We start from the raw sequence: 23177 nt of genomic DNA on the forward strand, positions 1-23177 counted from the left end.
TGATAATGACGCGTGTTCCTCACATGTTAACACATTTTTTAATCCATTAGACACATTTGAGTTCATAAAATATATGCATCAATATGTAGAACATATTTATTGGTTTTAAATGATAAATACATTCATCATTTGTGCACTGTAACTTTGAAAGAGTGCAAATCTGTTACAGGATTAATGCATATAGAAGTAACTTCCCTTTGTATAGCCCTTTTCACATCCTCTAGCCATTCCAAAGCACTGCACAACCAATAACTCAGAAATGCGAGTGCTCTCACAGAGCCAAATTGACACTTAGGAGCATAATATATTAATAATTAATCATAATGGCATTTAGAAATTGTAATATATTTAGACAGAGTCAATGATGTTTTCTGAAAGAAAATTTGTGTTTTACAAATCTATTGGAGTTTTTTGAAGATGTACAGCACCAATGTAGTATGTTTGGATTTTTAGAAGGCATTTGGTAAGGCGCCATATGAACAGTTGGATAAGGTAAGGATTCGTAGGATATCCTTACCTACAAATAGGTAGGTAAGGGGAAAATACATTAGCAAGGATTCAGTGTTGGTTAAAGGACAGAAAGCATAGAGTAGGAACAAATGGGTCATTTTCAGGTTGGCTAGAGGAGCACTGCAAGGGTCAGTGCTGGGACCTCAGCCATTGCAATCTGTATTATTGATTGTACTGTACTTGAGTTTGTTGATGATACAAAGCTAAGTGGGAATGTAAGCTGAGGACAACACAAATGGCAGAATCTTCCCAGCCCCATGATGGTAGTTTTAGAGGTGAGGCCAGGAGCAAAGTTTGAAAGTTGCGCTTTGGGTTGGTTCCCCGATGAGTTCCTGCCTCTGAGTGATCTTGCCGGTGGCGTGCTCTAAGCAACAGCGGTTACCCACTTTGCAGAGGCCAATTAGTGTCAATTAAGGATCCACTCCGGGTCAAGGGGCAGGCACCACAGGGATTCTTCTGGCATCAGACCGACCCCGCCCCCACCCCCACTGAGTTGGAAGGCAAGCAGGAACTGAGAGGGTCCTCCCGGTGGCAGGACAGAGGGCCACGAGTCCCTCATCTTATTGACCCCATTATTAAGGTGCAAGACTGCAAAGGTTGAGCCTGGGCTCCCCTGTACCTGCTTCCGGAGTGCCCAATTCTCCAAGTGGGGCTGCCATCAGTCGAATGCCGCAGGCTCTCTGGGCCTCCCTCCTCAGGATCCTGTCTACCATCTTTCATTGGACAGTGAACGCAGAGGCAACCTCTTAATTGGCTGCCTCCTGGAGTATTTCCTTCTTTGGCGTAACTCTGACCTGTGTGAGAGCCGGAAATGGCCCCAATGCCTGAAATATTTCAAAGTGTAGAAGATTCCACCCAAAGAGTCTGCAAAGGGAAAAGTACAGGTTAAGTGAATGGGCAAGAAGATGGCAGATGGAATGTAATGTGGGGAATTGTAAGGCCATTTGCTTTGGTGGAATAGAAACATTGAATGTTTTTTAAATGTAGAAAAACCATAAAATGCAGAGGAATTTGTCCTTGTGCACTAACTAGAAAATTAGCATGCAACTAAGAAAGCAATTAGGAAGGCAAATGATTGCCCTTTATTGCAAGGACTTTGCAGTACAAGAGTAAGGAAGCCGTACTGCAATTGTATTGGAACTCAGTGAGACCAGTCCTGGAGTACTGTGTACAATTTTGATGTCTTAGACGGGTGCAATAAAGGCTCACTAGATTAATTCCAGGGATGAGCTAGTCTTCCTGTGAGGAGAGATCGAGTAGAATGCGCCTATATTCTCTGGAGTTTAAAAGAATGAGAGGTGATCTCATTGAGACATTTAAGATTCTGAGGGGCCTTCTCAGAGTAGAAGTTAAGAGGCTGTTACCTCAGGCTGTGATGTCTAGAAGTAGGGGGCGTAGTCTCAGGATAAAGGGATGGCTATTTTGGACTTGAATGAGGAGAAGTTTCGGAAGGTTGAGAATCTTCAGTATTCTCTCTCCCAGAGGGCTGAGGATACTCAGTTGTTGAATAAGTTCAAGGCTAAAATTGATAGATTTTTGGACTCTAGAGAAAGCCGGGTATATGGGGATCAGCCAGAAATGTGGAGGTATGGGCAAAATCACCCATGGCTACTCCTGTTCCTCTTTCTTATGTACCTTATTTACATCTTGATACTTGTGTAAATTGATAATATCTTTATATATACGATTTCAATCAGTCTTGTAATTTGAAAACTGCTAGTATCTTTGCATATCTTTATTGAAAAACATCCACCAATTGCTCCATAATCCTTATGTGCTAATTCCTCCTGTCACCTCAGCGAGCATGATCTTCAACTTTTTAAAATTTGCTGAAATCCAATCTACTGATCTAGTTTTTGGACAGAGGTTTTTTTACCCTTTCTAACGGGACCTTAAACCTTATGATAAGGATGTTATAACCCCAAGCTGCTCATATCCCAGATCTATTTCATGTTTAACTGAACCTCGCCACACCCCTGCCCATCTAGGCCCACGAATGTACAGCTCCTGTGGAGGGCAAAACCTCGACTGCAAAACTCTCCACTTTGCTTACACACAATTTAATTATTGTCACCACAAGAAAACATCTCTCAGCACCTTGATCCACGACACGCCACAAATCTTAATGTGTCAGTCCAAATGAAAAACAAACTACATTGTTAGACACAAGAAAACTCCATAAAATAACGAAACTACTCACACGCCAATGGCTATGTATAAAGACAGTAAGTAATAATGGGCAACATGTTCCACACACTTGTGAGATGTTGTGAGTCACCCTCACTTATGTCACAATGTGGAACCGTGCCTCTAATCAAAGCTAAATAGGTTTGAATGAAAGCGATTCTCAACCAATTCCAACAAATTCATGATAAGGTCGCACATGGTGGATAGAGAGTGTTGCTCAGTGGATTGGGATCTACGCTAATCTACGTCTGACTGCAGTACAATTGTATTTCTATTGAATCGGCAGCTATATATATTTTAGTCATCACCACTATTCAGTTCCAACAATAAATTAATGATTGAGTTGGGCTCACATTGGGATCTCACTTGAGATCAGCACGAAGGATGCTTGCTACAATGGACAGATGTTATTTTGTGATAACTGCTTTTGCTCATTTAAGCATTTACACCAGAACCTTTTAAGTTACATTTAGGGGTCAATCAATGGTGCTGCAGATAACAGAATAATGATTAAATGTAGTCATGATGTATCACTGATAAATGCTGCAGTGGTTTCTCAGTGATGGGTCAAGGCTATAAGAGGCAGTTGGAACTCAATGCAACATTGACTTATGTCTCAGTTTCCAGCAAGGGTCAAGAACAGCAATCAGATGAGAGGAGGTGTTTAGTAAAGGTGCATTATACACAGGCCTGGAAGTGGATATTAACGTACTGCAGTTTGGAGATTATGTACGCAATTATACCTGAAGCATCAGTCACAACTTGATGCAGGTTTGACATTCTTTAATTATAGGAATTCAACTTGCGATTTACATGGTTATTATCTAAATACCAATCAATATTATGAAGTAACTCATTTCAAACATGCGCTGTACACAAAAAAACAATATAACCCTTGGGAAAGATCATATTTAGAAGTTTAATTAAAATTGAGTTAAAGAAATTTATCATGCAAGTAATAGGTAAGTGCAACTCAAAACTTCGAAGAACATTACCATGAGGTTAAAAGCAGAAACTATGGCACAGGATAAAGTTCTGCAATGAAAACCTTGAACCAGATCTCGTTAGCAAAATAACACCATGCTAATGATGCAAACCATTATTAATGTCCAAATTGGCCAGCAAGTTAAGGGGCAGTATCGTAGCCGATGAGGTTTAACTGAGGCGCGATTATTGCTTATTGAAAACTTTTCCCAATACCCCGCTATGACGACTTGAAATATAGTCGGCAATGGCAATTTTTGATAGTCTCTGCGGAGACTGAAAAAAGAGGTGTCACCTGTGGCTCAGTCCATAGCACCCTCGCCTTTGAATCAGAAGGTTGTGGGTTCATGTCCCACTCCTGGAAACCAAGAACTGTAATTGTACTCGACAGAGTTGCAATCTGTGACTGTTGATAACTCGAAAGAATTTTTTTTTAAGGGGGCTGAGAGACAAGCCGTGAGTTGTGAATCTCTCGAAGTTGCTGAACGATTTACGCCACTCCACTGTTTACTCCTAACCAACGGGACCTCAGCCATGGAACTCACCTTTGCCTCCCCATCAAAATCCAGAATTGCTGAATTTGCACATTAACTGCCCATTAAACTTGTAGACAGTTAAGTCTGGTAATTAAGAGCAAACCTGTCCTTTTAATGCAGTGATTGTTAATACACTACCTATCAACCTGTCTAGCCCAGAAAGGGAACTATTTAAACTGTTCAATCTCATTCCTGAATGTTATTAGAGATTTTCAAAAAGCCAATTATTTTCCCTTCCTTTGTCTTTTTTCTCAATACAACCTTTCTTTCCATCTCTTTTGTGCCTGATTTGACTTTCACTCCCCTTTTCTGTCATCTCGATTTCTTTCTCAATCTCATTAGTTAAGGGGTAGGCTATTGGTCCTGCCATTCACAATGGTACCAGAAACCTCAATGTCCTCCATGTGCCATTATCAACCCACATTTCCAGCATTTATGGTGTAAAATCTTTTTGAGTTTAAGGCTGCAGGTAAAAGTCTAACAGCACACTGCCAAACTCAGCTTCAGCAAAATTCAGCCCATTAATTCCATGGCTGTGGACAATTGTGTGTAGAAACAATTTACATATTTAAATTAACTCATTAATAATACAGCACATGTACAAAGTTGGATGGAGTATCAGGACGCATCCACAGATCAGTGGCAAATGACAATGTTCATGCTTTCAAACAAGCACCTGTGACTTTGGAAGAAACCTTAATTCAGAATAGATGTGTTCATGGGGCAACTGCCAATATATGGTGTAGTTAAAATTTTCCACAGAGACTTCCCAGCCAAAACACAATATCTGTTATCTGCTTGGATATGTCATTCTCATTATCCTAATGCCACTATGCTCATTCTCATCTGTCCCTTTTGACAATCCCATCTGTTGATGAAAACAAGTGCTTCGCAATTATGCTTTAGGATGATGGCACACAAACACCTCTCAGCTATTTCAGACATGCACTAACCCATTTATTTCAAATAGCAGAAAGAGGAACTATAAATGGGATTGTCACTCAGACAAGGCCGAGATTTAAAATTCTTAAAGCGCGCTGTTCAGTTGTCTGGAGAGTTAATGCTGTTCATTCACATCACATCCAGTTATGTGAAAAACTGAAAATACAGAACAGGCAGGAGCAAAAACCAGAGAACAAAGATCAAAAATTCCCCAGAGCAGCTACACAGAATTTCACTTCCCTTGTACCTACACTGAAGTGTATGGAGCATGGCTTGGACTGAGGCAATTGACAAAGATCAAGCCTCATTCACAGTGCAAAGTTCTAAGTCCTTGAAGCTGTTCAAGGGAAACATTGTGGCATTTGATGAATGATTTAAGTGAAGCAGCCATTTTCTTAGTGTTGTTAAACATATGAAAAAAGGACAGAAAAAGGTCCAACTAATCCATTCCATCGATCTATCCCATCCTGGCATGATACTATTGATAAGTACCATCATTTCCTTGTGAACAATCTCCTGGAAAAGAGGGAAAACATGCCCACAATTTAACCCTGGCAGTCAATGATTCTCTGCAAAAGAACTGCACTTTCCAGTCTGGTAATGTGTGAGTGGACAAGGTCACAAGTTTTGCACATGGTGCTGAATGGAGCCACTGCATTAACGCAGGCTTGGAGATCATTACATTTTCTGTTCTTGCTAACTGGGCTGTGTCATATTATTATCGTCCTATCTATCTTTCAAAAGTTGAGGTACTGCTAGACAGTTGTGCCAGAGCTTGTGTCATATTCTACCAAATCTTTCAATATGTGTCAAGGGCAGAAATTTACTCTCTAGCAGCTACATCAGTTGATCTATCTACCGTTAAACTGAACCACGTTTCAGCTCTAGCTTACTTCATTAGGTGAGTTTGTTTTCATTAGTGTTGATGTTATTGGACATTTTGCAAAGACAGTTCCACGTGATTTATTAGATTGAGGTCCAGCATAACCAAGAATAGTGGAAGAGCATTCAAGTTATGATCCTTTTGTTTCATCCACACAGTAAAATAATGCTCCAGTCCTATTGAAGACTAACTGGTAATGTTCTGCATCACCCATCGATAATGAGTGATGTGAACTCTTCAAACCTGCTTTTGCAAAAATCAGTGAAGCCTTTTGCTTGTATCACAACATTCAATTGTTCATTTAGCTTGCTATGCCTCTTCAAAGTCTTTTGTTTTAATGTTTGACCAGCTTCTCATTCAGACAGAAACAAGGACACAGTTTTGCATTTATGAAAATGAAACAATTGGGAAAAGACTTTCTTGCACATCAGATTGGTGTGAGAATCTATACCCTTATAGAGATTGTAGGTTGAATCTTTCTTATTGCTCATGATTCCAGATGACATGCTACAAATTCAAATGCAGGAGCTGGATGTCATTCTACTGCCAGCATATTCTTTCTCAACACGAGCTGGCTGTAGTGCTGAGGACTTAAGCTCTACAATGAACTGTGCCTCTAGCCACGCTGTTCCAGTGCGGCTACAACACTGGCATTCACCCAACTAAGTGGAAAGTTGCCCAGATACATCTTGTCCACAAAAGGCAGGACAAATCAAATGCCGCTAATTACTGACCCATCAGTCTACTCTCAATCATCAGCAAAATCAACAGTGCTATCAAGAGGCACTACTCAGCAGTGACCTGTGCACCGATGCTCAATTTGGGTTTGGCCAGAACTGCTCAGCACCAGACCTTATTACAGCCTTGGCCAAAATATTGACAAAAGAGCTGAATTCCAGAGGTGAGCTGAGATGGGAGTAACTGCCCTTGCCATCAATGCAGCATTTGACGGATTGCAGCATCAAAGAGGCCTCGGAAATTTGAGATCAGTGGAAATTAGGGATAATTCTACTGGCTGGGATCCTATCTGGCACAAAGGAAGATGGTTGTTGGTATTTGAAGCCAATCATCTCAGTGTGCAGTTCTATTTCCAACTTCTCTAGGAAATGAAGCAGCCCATGTCTGCATGTAGCAAGACCTGAACTCCTTTTAGGTTTAGACTGATAAGTGGCAAGTAACATGTGCACCACAGAAGTGCCAAGCAGTGACCATCTCCAACAAGAGAGCATCTAACCCTGTCCACTTGACATTCAATGGCATTACCATCACTGAATCAACATCAACATCCTGGGGGTTAACATTGACCAAAAACTTAGGAAAACTACATAAATGCCATAGCTATAAGGCCTCCTGACTCCCCAGAGCCTGTCCACCATCTACAAGGCAGAAATCAGGAATGTGATGGAATAGTCTCCATTGCCTGCACGAGTGCAACTTTACAACACTGAAGAAGCTCAATGCCATCCACGTCAAAACAGCTCACTTGATTGACACACTTTAAACATTCACTCCCTCCACAACCAATGCACACAGTGTGTCAGCACTGTGTACCCTCTACAAGATACACTGCAGCAACTCACCAAGGTTTCTTCAACAGCAGCTCTCAAACCCATGGTCTCTACCATCTAGAAGGACAAGGGCAGCAGATGCATGGGAACACCACCATCTGCAAGTTCCCCTCTAAGTCGCACACTATCCCAACTTGGAACTACATCGCCATTCCTTCACCGTCGCTGGGTCAAAATCCCGGAGCTCCCCTCCACAGCACTGTGGATGTGCGTACACCACATCCACTGCAGCGGTTCAGGTAGGCAGTTCACCAGCATGTTCTCAAGGGCACTTGAGGATGGACAGCAAATACTGACCTAGCCAGTGGCACCCACATCCTGCGGTGGGGGCACTCTGAGAGAAGCGAGAGTGGAAATTGAGCAGGCACAGGCCATAATTTTTCAGTTCTTCTTAGACTCAGGGTGGTGCTAGAAGACTGAAAAATTGCAAAAAATTTAAACATTTGTTCAAAAAAGAATGTAAAGATAGAGTAAAAAGTGTAAAGGGCAACAGGTGCTTGGGAGCACCACCTGCAAGTTCTCCCTTAAGCCACACAACATTCCAACTTGGAACTATTCGCCGCTCTTCCACTGTTGTTGGGTCAAAATCCTGGAACTCCCTCCTTAACAGCACTGCGAGAGCAACTTCATCACATGGACATCACAGCGGTTCAAGAAGGCAGCTCACCACCACCTGGGTTTGCCAATGGCACCCTCATCCCAGGAATGAGTAAAAGGAAAATGAACAAATGAGCACAGAATCTATTTTGGTGATATTGGGCGATAGGTGAAAACTTCATAAGAGACCAGGGACAGAATTTTTAGGCTCCAGTGGAGAAAAGAGAGGAGGTGGGTGGCCGCGATGGTTTGTGCTGCCGGATGCCATGCTAGTTTGCTGGGCCCCCATCCTGGGCCATTTTCCTGGAGACTGAAAAGGGGTGGGGGGTGGCGGGGGTTGGTGGTGGGGACAGGGTTACCCATCCAGCCTCTGACAAGGTGCTGGGAACTAGGCCAGCTACCTGGAGGTGCCCAGCCAGCAACAGATCAGAGGGCCTGGGCACCAGGTAAGCTTTGAGGTCCTCGTCGGCCCAGGTGCTGAAGACGCCTTTAAATTTAAAACTTTAAATAGTTGGAGAGAGGGCATTTCAAAATGGAGGCTTCCTCCCTCTCCCTTATCTGAACTGCAAGCTGCTGCTTCTTCAGTGCTGGGCTGGCTTTCTATTGGTCCTTCCTATCTTTGAGAGTCTGTCTGCCATCCTTATTTTGATGACGTGCCCACTCTCTGGCCATTAATTGACTAATTCGGGATAAATCACTGCTGTGACAGTCCATGGTTGTCATCCCATTTGGGTCAGGTTGGGGCCCTTACCCAAAGGGCAAAATCCATTGTGAATTCACTGTGAATAGTGTCATTGGATCTATGAAAAGGTAATCGAGGCCTTGGTTTAACATTTTAGTCATACTATAGATGCTCCAATAGTGTAACACTATCTCAGGCCTGCACTAAACCATCAGCGTAGGCTTTGTGCTTAAATTCTGGAATGGGCAGGGCTAGATCCATAGCATTTTGTTTCAGAGGTGAATGCTACCTCTCAGTCAAATTGAATTTCAAAGCATATTTAATTAAAATTAATTAATTAAAAAAGGAGCTAAAATCCTCAGGATCGTTTAAAACAATTGGATCAAGATAATGAAGAAAGATCAATTTCAAATACTGGTTAACAAATTTAACAATTTAACAATGGCTCATGCACTCAAACAAACAAGCAAAATACCAAAAGGCATTTGAAAAGGTTTTTTTGCAAAATGAATGTAACAAGAAAGGAAACCTGTGAGTAATGAACCAAAAGAACAGAAAGAAATTCTTCTGATGAGTGAGAACAAATTGAATAAATATAATAGTGAAAGTGGAATACCTCATTTTATCCTCCAAATGTGGGATGGCAATATTGCAGCTTTCCCTCTGATGCTCCACTGGTCCTTTTTGCTTCTTGTGGTCTTTGCATGTAATGCTGACTTTGGGCAACAGTTTGAGATGGTTGATGTTGGATCAGCTCCTCGTTAAACAACTGTCCCCACTGACGTTGAAGGGAATGAAAATCAGAAAAGATTTGTAACGGATGGCTGACCCAACATCAAAATAGCACCCCATCTTCCGATTAGGCACTTTTCAACCTTCTGGACTTAACATAGAGTTCAACAACTTCAGACCATGAACTCTCTCCTCCATCCCCCACCCCTTTTTGATCCCCCTTTTTTCTACATTCATTCTTATTTTTTTATTTTTATTTTTTCCACATATTTTCATTATTATTATTTTAAAAATTTATTTCCATTTTTATTCCTTGTTTTATCCCCAGATTTTAGTCTAGTTTCGATCTTTTTTTCCCACACCGTCCCCTCCCCCCACCCCACCCTCATTAGGGCCATCTGTCACTTTCCAGAGTGCTTACCCTGGTCCGGCCATTATCACATTCTGCTTTCTTAATGTCACCATTAGCACCTCCTTTAGCCAGTACCACCACTATTAACAACCCTTTGTCCTTTTGTTTATGACATCTTTTGCAATCTCTCCTTTGCCTCCACCTATTGCCGGCCTTCTATCCAGCTTCACCTGTCCCACCCCCCTTAAACAGTATATATTTCACCACATTTCTACTTCCCTTTAGCTCTGAAGAAGAGTCATATGGACTCGAAACATTAACTGTGTCTCTCTCTCCACAGATGCTGTCAGACCTGCTGAGTTTTTCCAGCATTTTTTGTTTTCGTTTCAGAGTTCCAGCATCCGCAGTATTTTGCCTTTATCACCTGATTTACACTGTTGCTCAAAGTCAAAAGGCTCCCTTACGTCTTTCTGAGCAACCTCCCGTGATCTTGTTTTGCTCTCTTTTGCACAATGTTGTAAGCGACCTGACCTGCTGAGTTTTTTGAGCATTTTTTATTCTTATTTTGGATTTCCAGCATCCACAGTATTTTGCTTTTGCCCTCTGTTTATGGTTGTGTTTAGTCAGAGCATTTATATGAGCAAACATTAGATACAACCTTAATATTCAGCGAGTTAACCAGCGTATATCAAGATAAACCTGCAGAAATGAATAAAAGATTTGTTTCTTGTTATTAAATCCCATCCCATTGAGACCTGTGCTCCTGGGCCTGAATTTTGAATTATGTTTTTATGGGGATTCAAACCTGATGTGAGCAAAGTGAAGAGTTCCAGAAATCAGGCTTTCCTGTGAATGTTAATGATTTGTAGCTAAGGAGGGCCATATTTTCTAAACCAAATCCAGGGAGACACAGGGTGGGAGAATGGCTCTGTGTGTCTCTGTGTATAGAAGCTATGTTTATTCTTGGACTGGCACTATTCTCATAAGATTGAGAGAAACTGAGGTGCTGAACCCTGTCTGCCGAGATACAGAGACAGACACTAAGACCCTTCCACTTGGGCACATCAGTGAACCCTCACTGTTACCCCGGACCCTGGCTCACATAGTGACACTGCCATCACACCTCCCATGCAAACACAGCCACCTGGTTGACATCACTCTCCACCCCCCCAAACCACCGCCCCAATTAATCCCCACTCTGTCCTTTCGTTAGTCTTAACCGAAACCAATTCGGCCAAGGCCAAACTGTTGTCACAAGCTGTGGTCTGTCTTTTCGTTGGTCAGTTGCTGTCAATGGACAGTGATTCTGTCAATTAACAGTGGGCCCTGTTAACTGGTTGTCCTCTTGAGTCCCTGAGTGCAAGGGCAGATTTATGCGAGCTGCAATTAGAATGAATGGAGCTTATTCAAATAGAAGGGCAGCTAGGTTATTCAAGGATGAATTTTGTCAACCAGGGACTTCCTTGGAGTAGGGGGGGCTGACAGTCACCCTACTGTAGCTCTGCAAGGATATCCTGTCCTAAGGTGCAAAAGGGTTTGGACATTTGGTTCTACATTTTTGCTCATTGAAATGCATCTGTTAATAGCTTCTTTGACAAAGAGAATTGAAAGTCTCATGGAAAATCAGAGTTGTGTGCATCTATCATGCTATGTAGTTCCCATTCCCTTCCTATCGAAATACAGAAAATTGAAATAAAAGATGCAATGATGTACCACTGGTCCACCCTTTTAGTTAAAATGATTTTGCTTGCACCTGCTTATTATTTTTCTCTCTAGCTGGAGGCTCTTTTCCCTTTTCCAGTCTCTCATTGATCCGTTCCACTTTCATTGCCTGTGCTCATGTTGCTCTTTCCGCAGCCTCTCAGAACTCATGAGACTGGAACAAATTGATTTCCTTTTTATCTTCTGTCCCACTGGAAAAGCCCCTCAGCTTCATATACCTTTCCAGAGAGCTCAGTGGAGGTCCCAGTCTCACATTGGATGTGAGTACCTTTATATTCCATGGTGCAGTGCTACGGAGCCCCAATGTGACATCTGAGTGGGCCTTTCTTACTGCCAACTTACTTTTTACGGATGTTAATCTGTAGACTCGATCAGTTACAGGGGGCACTTGACTCATGTGGGTCCACTACACTGAACTCAGGCAGATCAACACCAACTCCGCATGACATCTAAGGAAGTTCTTTTTTCAATGATGTGAGAAAGTGTAAATGCAACTTAGCAAACTCCAGCTTCAGAGGGATTGCTCAGTCATGGCTAATACTTCAGGATTTTCAATGTGAGCGGTGTAGGTGGATAATTGTTGAACCTTCTGATGATAGATTAATGTATCACAGGAGTTGATAAATGTGTTTATTTGCTCGGAATGTTTTCTTAAGCTAATTGACTGCTTCTAACATTGACAGATGATTCTTATTCTTGTGGAATTACTAACTATGGAAGATAACTCGTGAGCAGTAAATGCGTTTTCATTTTGTTTCTTTAATCTTTAAAGTCCTGCAGTTGTGTTTTTTCTTGTACTCTTGCTTGCTGGGATTATAAAGGATCCAAAAAAACATACTCTTGTATCGTCAGAGGATTTGGTGCAACTCAATAGTAATGTATTTATACTATTTCTGCAGTTTTCTGTTGTCGCTCACTCCTCCTACCTATTTATTATATAGACCCATAGAAAAGTTATAGGGCAGAAAGAGGCCACTCAGTCCATTGTGTTTGTGCTGGCCAAAAACAGAGAGAAAGAAACTAGCTGCTCATTTTTAATCCCACTTTCCAGGACCCGGTCCATAGCCTCGCAGGTCACAGCACTTCAGTTGCAGATCCAAATACCTTTGAAATGAATTGAGCAGTTTCAGCTTCAACCACCAGTTTAGGCAGTGAATTCCAGATGCCCACCACCCTCTGGGTGAAAAGTTTTTCCTCATGTCCCCTCTAATCTTTCTACCAATCACCCTAAATCTATGTCCCCCTGATAATTGACCTTTCAGCTTGGGGAAACCAGCCTTTCCTGTCTACCCTATCTAGGCCCCTCATAATTTTGTACACCTCAATGAGGTCACCCCCTAGCCTCTTTCTAAAGGAAACAAACCTAGCCTATCTAATCTTTCCTCATAGTTGCAATTTTCAAGCCCTGGCAACATTCTTGTAAATCTCCTCTGCACTCTCTCTAGAGCAATTATATCAGTCCTGTAATGTGGTAGCTAAAACTGTACACAAAATTCTAGCTGTGGCCTAACCAGCATTTTATGCAGTTCCATCTGACGCATCTCTGTCAGAAGATTGAGGTTCAGTCAATGGACATTTCCTGTGACTTCATTGCTGTGGCTCCTTAGTAGCCCATAATCAAACGCATTGGCCTGGCCTTTTATTACAGGGTCTTGATCCTGATGCCGAGCTGAATCCTAGGTTGGCAACCCAGAATTGCTGGTGGCAGGACCCGGGAAGCAATTTCTGAGGAGGCCAATTAAATGGCCACTTGTTGGAGCAATTATGGACATCCAATCAAGTACATAGGCACGCTTTCAAGGCTGGAGGACCAGTAGGAGACAACAGAAAGATTGACAGCTCCACAGTCAGAGGACGGCCCTACATGCTGACTGGGCTGTTGTCATTGGCAGAGTGGCCAAATAGGCTGTTAATAGATGCCTAATTGGCTGCCTCCCATTTGTGGCTGAGTAGCCATTCTCCCACCCACCCCGGAAAAGACAGATTCAAAAATGGCCTGAGAGTGGGAATGTGCCAGTAATTGGCCAGTGTCACGAAATTGCGGGCTCGCCCACCTCCAGTCCCACCTATGTGGCCGTTTGAAAGTTCGGCCCTTTCTTTGAGCGATGTGGGAGAATGCCCCTTTTGCAGTGCTCCAACTTCCAGAGGCCCCACATAAAAAATGAAGGCCAAAAGTGAGTTGTTGGCCACTGTGGACACCAATGTACATACCACCCTTGGTCATAATTTTATTTTTTAATAATTGCGTTGTTGATTACTGTTCAAAAAATCTTTTAATATAAACAGTGGAAATTTCAGATGAACAGTTACTGTTAAGAATGTTTATGTTAAATTCACAATTGCTGAAAAGAAAAATCAACTGTATTCTACATGGGGATGAATGGACTGAAGTAACAGGTGTGCAGATAATGTTCTCCATTGGCCTAGGGGCTTGTGTATGTTAATAAATGGTACCTTATCTCTCTGACATACATCCATTATTTCATATGTCAGTCTGAAGGGCATTCTCAATGATAATGAATGGAAGCTGCCTTAGGACAATGAAAACATGTGGTTTACATGGGTATTAGCACAGTAATTTTGCAGTGGCATGCAACTTACCATATTTTGATTAGATTACATTAGTGATTTACCTCCCCCCATGTACCAGTGGTGCCTGTTAAACAGCTGTAAAGGGCCCGGGCAAAAATCCATTGAATTAAGGGCAGAATGGAGTGCAGCTTTCTGTTATGGAAAGCTTCAGCAAGGAACTAATCAATGCTTTGCTAATGTTAGTTTTCTACACCTTGCATCACCAGGACCTATCGATCTCGGAGACAGAAAGGGATGAGAAACACGCTTCCCTGTAGTTTGGCTGATTTATTCACAAACAACACAACTGCATTAGTTTTTAGTTTACTTTTCTTCGCAACCTCAAATTTAAGTTAGACACCCCGACTATTTTAAGATTGTTCCTGATTTTTCCCGAGTAGCTTTCATATTGACCAGTTCTCGTTTTGCCCCTGATTTCAGCAGTGTAAAATTGAGTACTTATGCCTACCCTCCAAAAAACATTGGGTGGAATTTTACTAGGTGAGTGGGGACCCTGACGTCAGGGTGTAAAGCAGGCCCAGGGACTATGTTAGCCGGCAGCGGGACCCGTTCAGCAGTTTTACCACAGACGACCTCTTAATTGGCTGTCTGTGGGCCCACCGTCCAATTAAGTACACCGGGCGGGCTCTCCATTTGACCGGCCCAATCACAGGGCTGCCAGCTTTCAAGCCTCAGCAGAGGAGGTCACTGCTGGGATACGCAGGAGACCTGGAGCCAATCTGAGGTAAGTAAGAAAAAAAAAAAAATTCAGGGGGCTGAGGGAGGGCAGAACTCCTTGGGGGAGGTGGTCGGGGATGTGGGCGCTCTCTTCCTTACCTGTGGACCCTTCTTTGGCCCGTGAGACCTTCTCCCTCGGGCTGCTGCTGAGAGGCTGCTTCCCTTTAGCTGGCGGCCTCCCCACTTGGCAGTGGATTTCTGGGCTGAGTGAATTTTTCTGCCTACTGCACCAGAAGTCGGAGGCTTTTAAACGTAACCAGGTAAATGCGCAGTTTTCTGACTGATCCGCTTCTGACACACCGGTTCCGAAGCTGATTGGAAATTTGGGCCATTAATAACAACCTGCGTCATTGCATGTAGGGCTCCAAGATTAATTACAGAATTCGGGTGAAGTGGGGTGAAAGTCCTGGGGATATATGGACCAGACTGTACAGATAAAATTCAGCTCATTTTAAAGTCTTACCTGCTTTTTAAAAATATGTATTTTCATTATAAATTTGTGCTGGTACCAATAATGCTGCTTCAGCACCTCTACTGGAACAACGGTGTAATTACATCAATCCAGGTTTACCGTCATAAATATGGACGTAAGAATAATAATGGAAAAGGTTGACAAGATGAAAGTGTGATTTTTTATCGTATCTGGTTAAGAAAATTCCAAACTCAGACAGCATTCCTGGTTACATTTATCATAGCATTACTGACAGCCAGTAGTGTGGGGAATGACACTGAAAATGGATGTTTCTGACTGAAGTAAGTCTATTTCGTTAAAGGATCTGCCCTCTAGGGTCCTTATGGCACCCCTGAGGACTGTTGTATGTTGCTTGTATTTCAACCTGATGTGCTGAAGACTGTAATATAGGGATGGAAAATACAGCGCTTGTGTTTGGTGCTTTCTGGCAGGAATGCAAGCTGAACTGTAAATGTAGTGAGTTTTGCAGCCTAACCTAGTTGCTGAAATTTACTTTCTTCAGTTGAACATGGAGAGCCAGTTTCTTTGTCAGGAAGAAAGTGTGTCACAGGTCAGTAATTAGGTCTGCAACAAATTTGCTTGGAGGTTTTGAAGCTTTGCACAAAAGGCTTTGATGTTTTTGAGGCAGATGGATTGAGAAATTGGTTGGGAAAAAGCATGTTCAGGCCCAGTGGAAGGAAAACAAAACTTCAATCATGACCTGAGTATCAAAACCATCTGAGGGAAAGAAAGCTTTTAAATGTTGAAATTCTGTTACAATGCTGCCAGTAATGTAGCATTAAGATGCTTACATCATGTCTCTGATTACAATACGAGAGGAGCACAAACTTGGATGTGATATGTAACTGGAGCAATTCAGTTAGACGCAGCACTGCCGGAGTAACGGCACCACTCCGACCTCGTCCGAGTTCCCACTGAAAAGATGTTGGAGAGAAAGAGAATGGCACCCAAAATAGAGACATGTTTGTCTGTGTGCTTTGCGCAACAACATTTCGAAGGTATTTTTTCCTAGCAAGTGAATGATTTAATCAAAATGAATGGATTTCCTCTCTTTCCAGCCACTTTTCAGTGGATACTTAAGCACATTCTCAGTGCTGTTATTGCTCTACTCAGGCAGTGCTCCATCTAGCTAGCTAGCTCCCGTTGCATATCACATCAACTTGTGTGCCTCCCCTCAAGTCGTAATCAAAGAGCCATGAAGCAAATGCCTTAAAGCTGCATTACTGGTAGAATTATAAGCAACTTTCTTTCTCTCAAATGGCTTGGGTCCTCAGTTGAAACCGTGTTTTCTTTCAACGAGTCCTGAGCAAATAGCTCAGGGGGAAAATCCTCCCCACCTACTAATTCAGTCACAAGTGCTCAGTGGTGTGAAAGTCCACACCTAAACCCAGGTTATATATTTCAGCTAGTCTAAAAACACAATCAAAAATATTATCACTGACCAACAGGAGGGCCAACATTTCAACCAAAGAGATAATGGAGTTTAAAAATCATCCTCATTTCTTGTTAGTGCTGTGCTGAAAGTAGCCAGCCTTAGGACAATGTGGTATGATTAAAAGAAGAATGAGAGAAGTAATTTCATTTCAAGTTACAAAATAATTTGAAACTGATGCTCTTGGTAAAATGGACTTTATTTTTGCTGCTGTTTCAACTGACTATGATCAAAACACTGATTGAATGTGCTAATAGTGTGTCGCTATTCAAAGAGGTGTTTTATCAGTGAGAATGACTTTGATGTTTTGAAATGAGCTGATCATATTTGTATGTGTTAGGGAATTTCAAATTACCCAGTAGACCAAATGTCAACAGGGGAGCCCAGGCGTCATTAGAGAAGTGTTTTCTTGAGGCCTGAATGAGTTCGTGAGAGGGATTTTTGGCTACAATTTAGAATGTCTCCCATAATAGTCCTGCCCCAGTCACGATTGGAAAGTTAATGGTGCAAACTTCCAAGTATGGGAGAGTGGGAGAATGACATACCCCTTTGCCAGGGTGGAGGTGGGGTGTGCTTGTGGAAGAGAAAGAAGGGACTTGGTGTGCTGAATCTCCACTCTCTTTTCATTGACTAAGAGAAATTCTGTAAGGCGAAGAGCGGATATTTACTGAGGCCATCTTCACCTTCCCATCTGGATGTAAGAAGAAGAGGTGCAATGATGCCACCTAGCAGAAATACAGTGCAGCAACTTGCCAATGTTCCTTCGATAGCACCTTCCAAACCTGCAAACTCTACCATCTAGAAGGACAAGAGCAGCAGACACATGGGAACGCCACCATCTGCAAGTTCCCCTCCAAATCATTCACCATCCTGACTTGGAAATATATCGCCATTCCTTCACTGTCGCTGCTCCCTCTGCAGTGACAGAGGTCAAGGTTGAGGAGTCACAAGCAAAGGGGACTTAGAGGGAGAGGACAGCCTCAGAGATTCCTGAGTGGATGACCCAGGGGTGTCTAATGTCATTCCCCCTCCCCTCGGGTCACCAGGGGCCCCAGCCCGACTCCTTGAGGAGAAGGAACACTTGGAGGGACGTCAAGGTGCCCTGTTTTCCTCTTGCATTGCCAATGCAGGAACTCACTCATGGCTCCCGCGATGGAGTGCAGGTCTGCACCCATCTCCGCATTCTGCTGGACCAGGGTCTCCATGGCATCCGCCATCCTCCCCATGGAGACCTCTATGTGGGCACCACTTCATCAGAGAACAGGCAGACGCACTCCTTTGACTCGCATGCCACTCTGTTGAGGTCTTCCAACAGCTCTGTGTGATTTCCCACACTTTCTGCTGACTCTCCAGGATGAGTGGAAAGGCTAAATCCAGAGGCTCATCATCTGACTCGGACCTCACAGATACCTCTTCCCTAGCAGTCCTCCGAGTGCCGGGCAGTTTGGCTGAACCTGCTTCCTCCTGCTGCGGACACATGTCCACGTGGTGACCACCAGATTGTGAACCTGAACCTGTTCTGGATCTAGGTCCCACTGAGGTGTGTCTCTCTGCGCTGGTGGAGGGTGTGGGTAAGCGCTGTGACAGGTCTTCCAGGCTGCGTATTTCCAGCTCTTCAATGGAGGAGGTGTCCTCTTGGCTGGAGGTGATGACCTGGATGGAGCTGAGGGATTGGCTGGCTGAGGGTGTCGGCCCCTTGGCAGAGCTCCCTGTGAGCCAAAGTAGAGATAATTAATGCATGGAAGCAGAGTCAAAAGCAGGAGAGAGAGCACGCACAGTTGCGTTGAGAGAAGGATGATGTGGTGCAGGATCATCAGGTGGGTGTTCACCACCGACCCCACCACTGCCGCAGGCACAGTCCATGTCCTCACCAGTCAGTGCAATAGCACGCTCCTCAAAGCAAGTGAAGGACCTAATGTGGGCCACTCCACCCCTGGTCTGGGACCTCTCCCTGCTGATGTGAGCCAGCTTCTTCTGCATGGGAACAGATGGAGAGAGTGGGAGCAGGACAGATGGAACTGCATGGAATGTTTGTGTGGTGAGCGGAGCCATGGACGGGATGAGGATGCGAGCTCCAGAGAATTAGAACCTGATGGAGATGTGGGGGTGTGTGTGAGAGTTAGTGGTGTTGTCCCTTTAGGTGTGAGATCCCTGTGGATGTGTGGCGGGTTTGTGAGTGTGTGAGTTGAGAGTGATGAGAAGAGCGACTTACCCTGGCGGAATGGATGAGACCATTCATCCTGTAGTGGCACTGGGTGACTGTCCTCTTTTGCAGGACATTGGCACTGACCACTGCTGCCACCACTTCCCGTACTGGACTGGAGATGCTGCTGCCTGTCCTGTGGCCAGAGCTGAGGTAGAGGGCATCATGGCGGGTCTGCACGGCATCCAAATGGCATTCCAATGAGGTGTCATTAAATCTGGGGGCTGCAGTCTTTTTGCATTTCATGGGCATCTTCCCTGCTGTAGTCGTGAGCTGGAAGTACTGAGATGTGTGCACATGGCTGGACTTTAAATATAGCGCCCAGCATGATGAAGTGGCAAGGTGATGGCGTGGCGGGCAAATCGGAGCCCGCCCACCATGGAAACAGTGTGTTTCCCGGGAATACAAAAGTAATGCAGGGTGCTGGGATGATGTGGCGTGAAAACCCGCCATTGTGGCTGACAGGTAAAACATTGTTTTACCCGCCTGCTGCCGCACTTAGTGCAAATCTGGGACAATTCCACCCTTGGGGTCAGCCATAATATTGTGTGGTCACCCATGGTTAGATAGCTTGCTGAAACCCAGCCTCATATATGGAGAATGGGAACTTGAGTGGTGGCTGACAACTCAAATAGAAACAACCCATAATGTGAATCAGTGTCTTCAGGAGAGGAGGGGAGAAAATAGGATATATAGTAAAAGAAATTTAATTACAGGTGGCCTACTTATCATAGAATTCTGTACTTTACTGTGAAGTATCACTGGTAGCCAATGAACTGTAAAAGACTGCGCATTAAGCTTGCCTATTATGGGAACCTAATAATGAAAAATTATAATGAAGCCATGAAATAGTATGCCAGATGACTAGAATTGACCTCTAAACCGATTATAAAGCAAGTTACAGTCCCCTTAATTAACATGGAGGTAATGCTTAACAGCACTGAGTCCAAATCATATTTTAACATTGTCATTCTGGGCAGAAAAGTAATTTCCATGCATGACATCTGGTTACTGCATTGATGTACTTGGGGTCAGTGGTGCAAATCTTACAGGTCTTCTGTTATAGAAATGCTTGGGTCACATCTGTGGGCCATTTAATTAGTTCCACTGTTGTAGATTTTTGAATTGTAGATGTTTCCCAGTGAGAAAGTGGGAGTCACTGTTTCCTGGAGTGGGATTCAGTTTGTTGGTGAAATTATTTGAATAGTAATAGGATCAACCTGCTCATGCTGTGCTATTCAATGATTTCAGAAGGACTTGAGCTTTATTCATATCATGTATGAACCTCTTGGGGGAGGAGGGGAAGTATTTATTTTGCTTCACAAAAAACCCCGCAACAAATGTACTCAAATTCTGTCCCTTAGTCTAGGCTGAGTTGCCTGAACGTTTGCAGCAGTGTTGCTAAAATTGACTTCAAGGCCTCCAAGAAATCAGCAAGGGTTTCTGTCACTGTGTCCTTTGCTGGAAAGTGCAGATGTGGATGAAGTAGGATAAGGATGGGATCAGTCTCTACTGTCTATGGTTAATGAGCCTGTCAGCTCTCACCTTCAATGCTCAAGTATAAAGAATGGCCATTTCAGTGAGGAATCACAGTGTGTTCAGAGCCTCTGCTGTCCATATCCCAGCACAGATCAGGGCCTGAATGTTTTGGAGGCAAGATAAATGGTGGGCAAAGGGGGAAAAAAAAGCATTCTAATTTGAACTCTAATTATCTGCTGGTAATAGGCCCTGACGTTCCAGGGAGATGTTGATTCTCCTGGTTTCCTGGTGCAGCGAGAGACTTATGGAACCCATGAAAAGGTGACATCAGTAGCTGAAAACAGCTTATGCCTTTTTTCTCATGGGGAGTGCTGGTGCTCCATCAGTTTCCCACCAAATTTACCATAAGTGACCAAGAGATAGACTTAATTTTAGTGCAATAGTGATCATGATGTGGAGCCTTGTACATTGGAAAGCCTGAATGACAGCTAAAAAATGTTAGGCCCAGTCAAGCTGTGACTCCCGCCTATCATGGTTATTCAAAAAAATCAGGAATAATCCCATCCCCGGAACCTCTGTGAAAAATGATGCATTCCATGTAGTATGTTGTAAAAACATTTAGAATGGAGACAAGAGATGCACACACCATCTGTGAGTCCAGTAATGTCTTTCTTGGCAGAAAGTGGAACCTGCTGGCGCGCTATTTTTCTGTGAAGAAACTGCAGAAGGAAGTTTTTTTAAAAATGCTTTTAAATATAGTTCTCTGTTTTGCCATCACTTCATAAATACAAAATATAGTAGAAATTGGCCAGTGCGTTGTGAGTAACTGTTGCTTTAATCATCACGTTCACTGCGACTCAGCCTTTTTGTTGTTAAATCTAATGGACCTGTCTAATGACTGGTGATATCTTTACTGCAGATTGTGAAATGGAGCCTTATTTTCATCATAAACTCCGTTTACAAGGAGACTGGCTTCTTAGGAGAGTAAAGTAGCAGTAATTAGCAAAATGAAACTCTACTAATTCTGCTAAAAGTTCTTGAGAACTTCAGTCATAAATTATCATTGGAATTCCCCCCACCTGACTAGCTTCAAAACTGCTGAACGTCACGAAGCCTTAAGGTGATTTACATGACTAACCTGCTTAGGCCCCAAGCTCTGAAACTCACTCAATAAATGGCTTTTCCCCTCAAGCTCTCTCTGCTCCTTTAAGATCAAAACCCATCTCTTTTATCAAGCTTTTGGTCATCTGATCGAATATCTCTTTATGTGGGCTTTGTGTCAAATTTTATTTGGCAGTCGGTCTTATGAAGCACCCTTGAATGTTCCACTAAGTTAAAAGCACTATGTAAATTCAAGTTATTCTTTTGGAAGTTGTTTGGATGTATCTTGTGTCATTGAACAATTTAGTGGGACAATACCCAACATGTTCAAATGACATTCATCTGTCCATCGTCTTAATTGACAGATTAACCCCCTTTAAAATAGAGGTGTAGTGCAGCTTACTGGCCAGAATCATCAGGTTGGAGTGCAGGGGCAGGCCCTGCTCACTGACACATAAAATGACGCGTGGTGACGTCGGGCGTCAATCTGATTTTCAGTTCGGCGGGCGCGCACCGGAGTCGGCTGCACGCCTGAGAAACTGTCAAAGGCCTATTAAGGCCATTTAAATATTAATTAAAATACTTAACGGAGCTACCCGTCCAATCTTAAAATTGGTGGGCGGGCGAAGAGCCCAGGCGGCCTTCGCATTTATCACGAAACCTCATTCACGGGTGGGATGAGGTTTTATGAAGTGTTTATAAATCGAATAAAAGTTTTTATAAAAGTTCATTGACATGTCCCAGCTCTTTTTTTTCTTTCTTTACTTAAATTTTTCTAAATCAAACTAATCTCCCTGAGCAGCTCCATGTCTCAGGGAGACTTCTGTGCTCTTTCGCGCGCATGTGTGAAAGAGCACAGGCCCCAACTCTCCCTCCTCCGCCTGCCCGCACAGGTAGTGCTCAACGCATCCGGGTGGGCGTCTCGCTCGCCGGGCCTTCATTGGCCCACCCACGTAAAATGGCGGCGTGCAGCCGATTGCGGGCGGCGATCGGCAACGCGCCCGCTCCCGCCCAGCAGCCGCTCCCCCCTCACCCCGACAGGGAGAAAATTCTCCCCACTGCTACTTTTACATTCAGCCATTGGCATTTCTCACAGTTAATGCTGAGGAGTCCCGAGGGATCCATAACTTCATTAGCATTTCATTAAACTGCCTAAACAGCACATGTTCCTTCCTTTATTTTCAGCAGAGGAATTCTGGTCACCAGTTAACTCTAATACTCTATTAAAATAATAGTCTTACCATGAATTTGATATTACAGAGACTTTGTTGCAGCATTTATTTTCTTCTGCCCACCTTCACATCCTAATCGGTACTGAAGCTATTATGTTTATGCTCGATTGTTATGGGCTGTTAAAAATTATTGGCATATACAAGGCACAAAATGATACAATCCCCAAGAGTGCAAAATAGTGCGATGTGGTTTCTGCCTACTGACAATGTGGGAAATGCCCCCTGATGCACTGCTTCTGGTCGTTATTTAGAGA

At 43.4% G+C, this 23177-nt stretch overlaps 1 protein-coding gene and 1 non-coding gene across 3 annotated transcripts in view; both read left to right on the top strand.

Annotated features, from left to right (window-relative positions):
• Nucleotides 1–23177, top strand: part of LOC144687692 (transmembrane protein 132C-like) — a 1088236-nt gene that overhangs the window by 510967 nt on the left and 554092 nt on the right. The window lies entirely within an intron of this gene.
• LOC144688175 (U4 spliceosomal RNA) lies at nucleotides 3818–3957 on the top strand. Its single transcript, XR_013578368.1, has one exon. It is a non-coding gene; the product is annotated as a U4 spliceosomal RNA (small nuclear RNA).

Source organism: Cetorhinus maximus, chromosome 12 (genome assembly GCF_964194155.1).
Source record: "Cetorhinus maximus chromosome 12, sCetMax3.hap1.1, whole genome shotgun sequence".
In the NCBI taxonomy this organism is placed as follows: domain Eukaryota; kingdom Metazoa; phylum Chordata; class Chondrichthyes; order Lamniformes; family Cetorhinidae; genus Cetorhinus; species Cetorhinus maximus.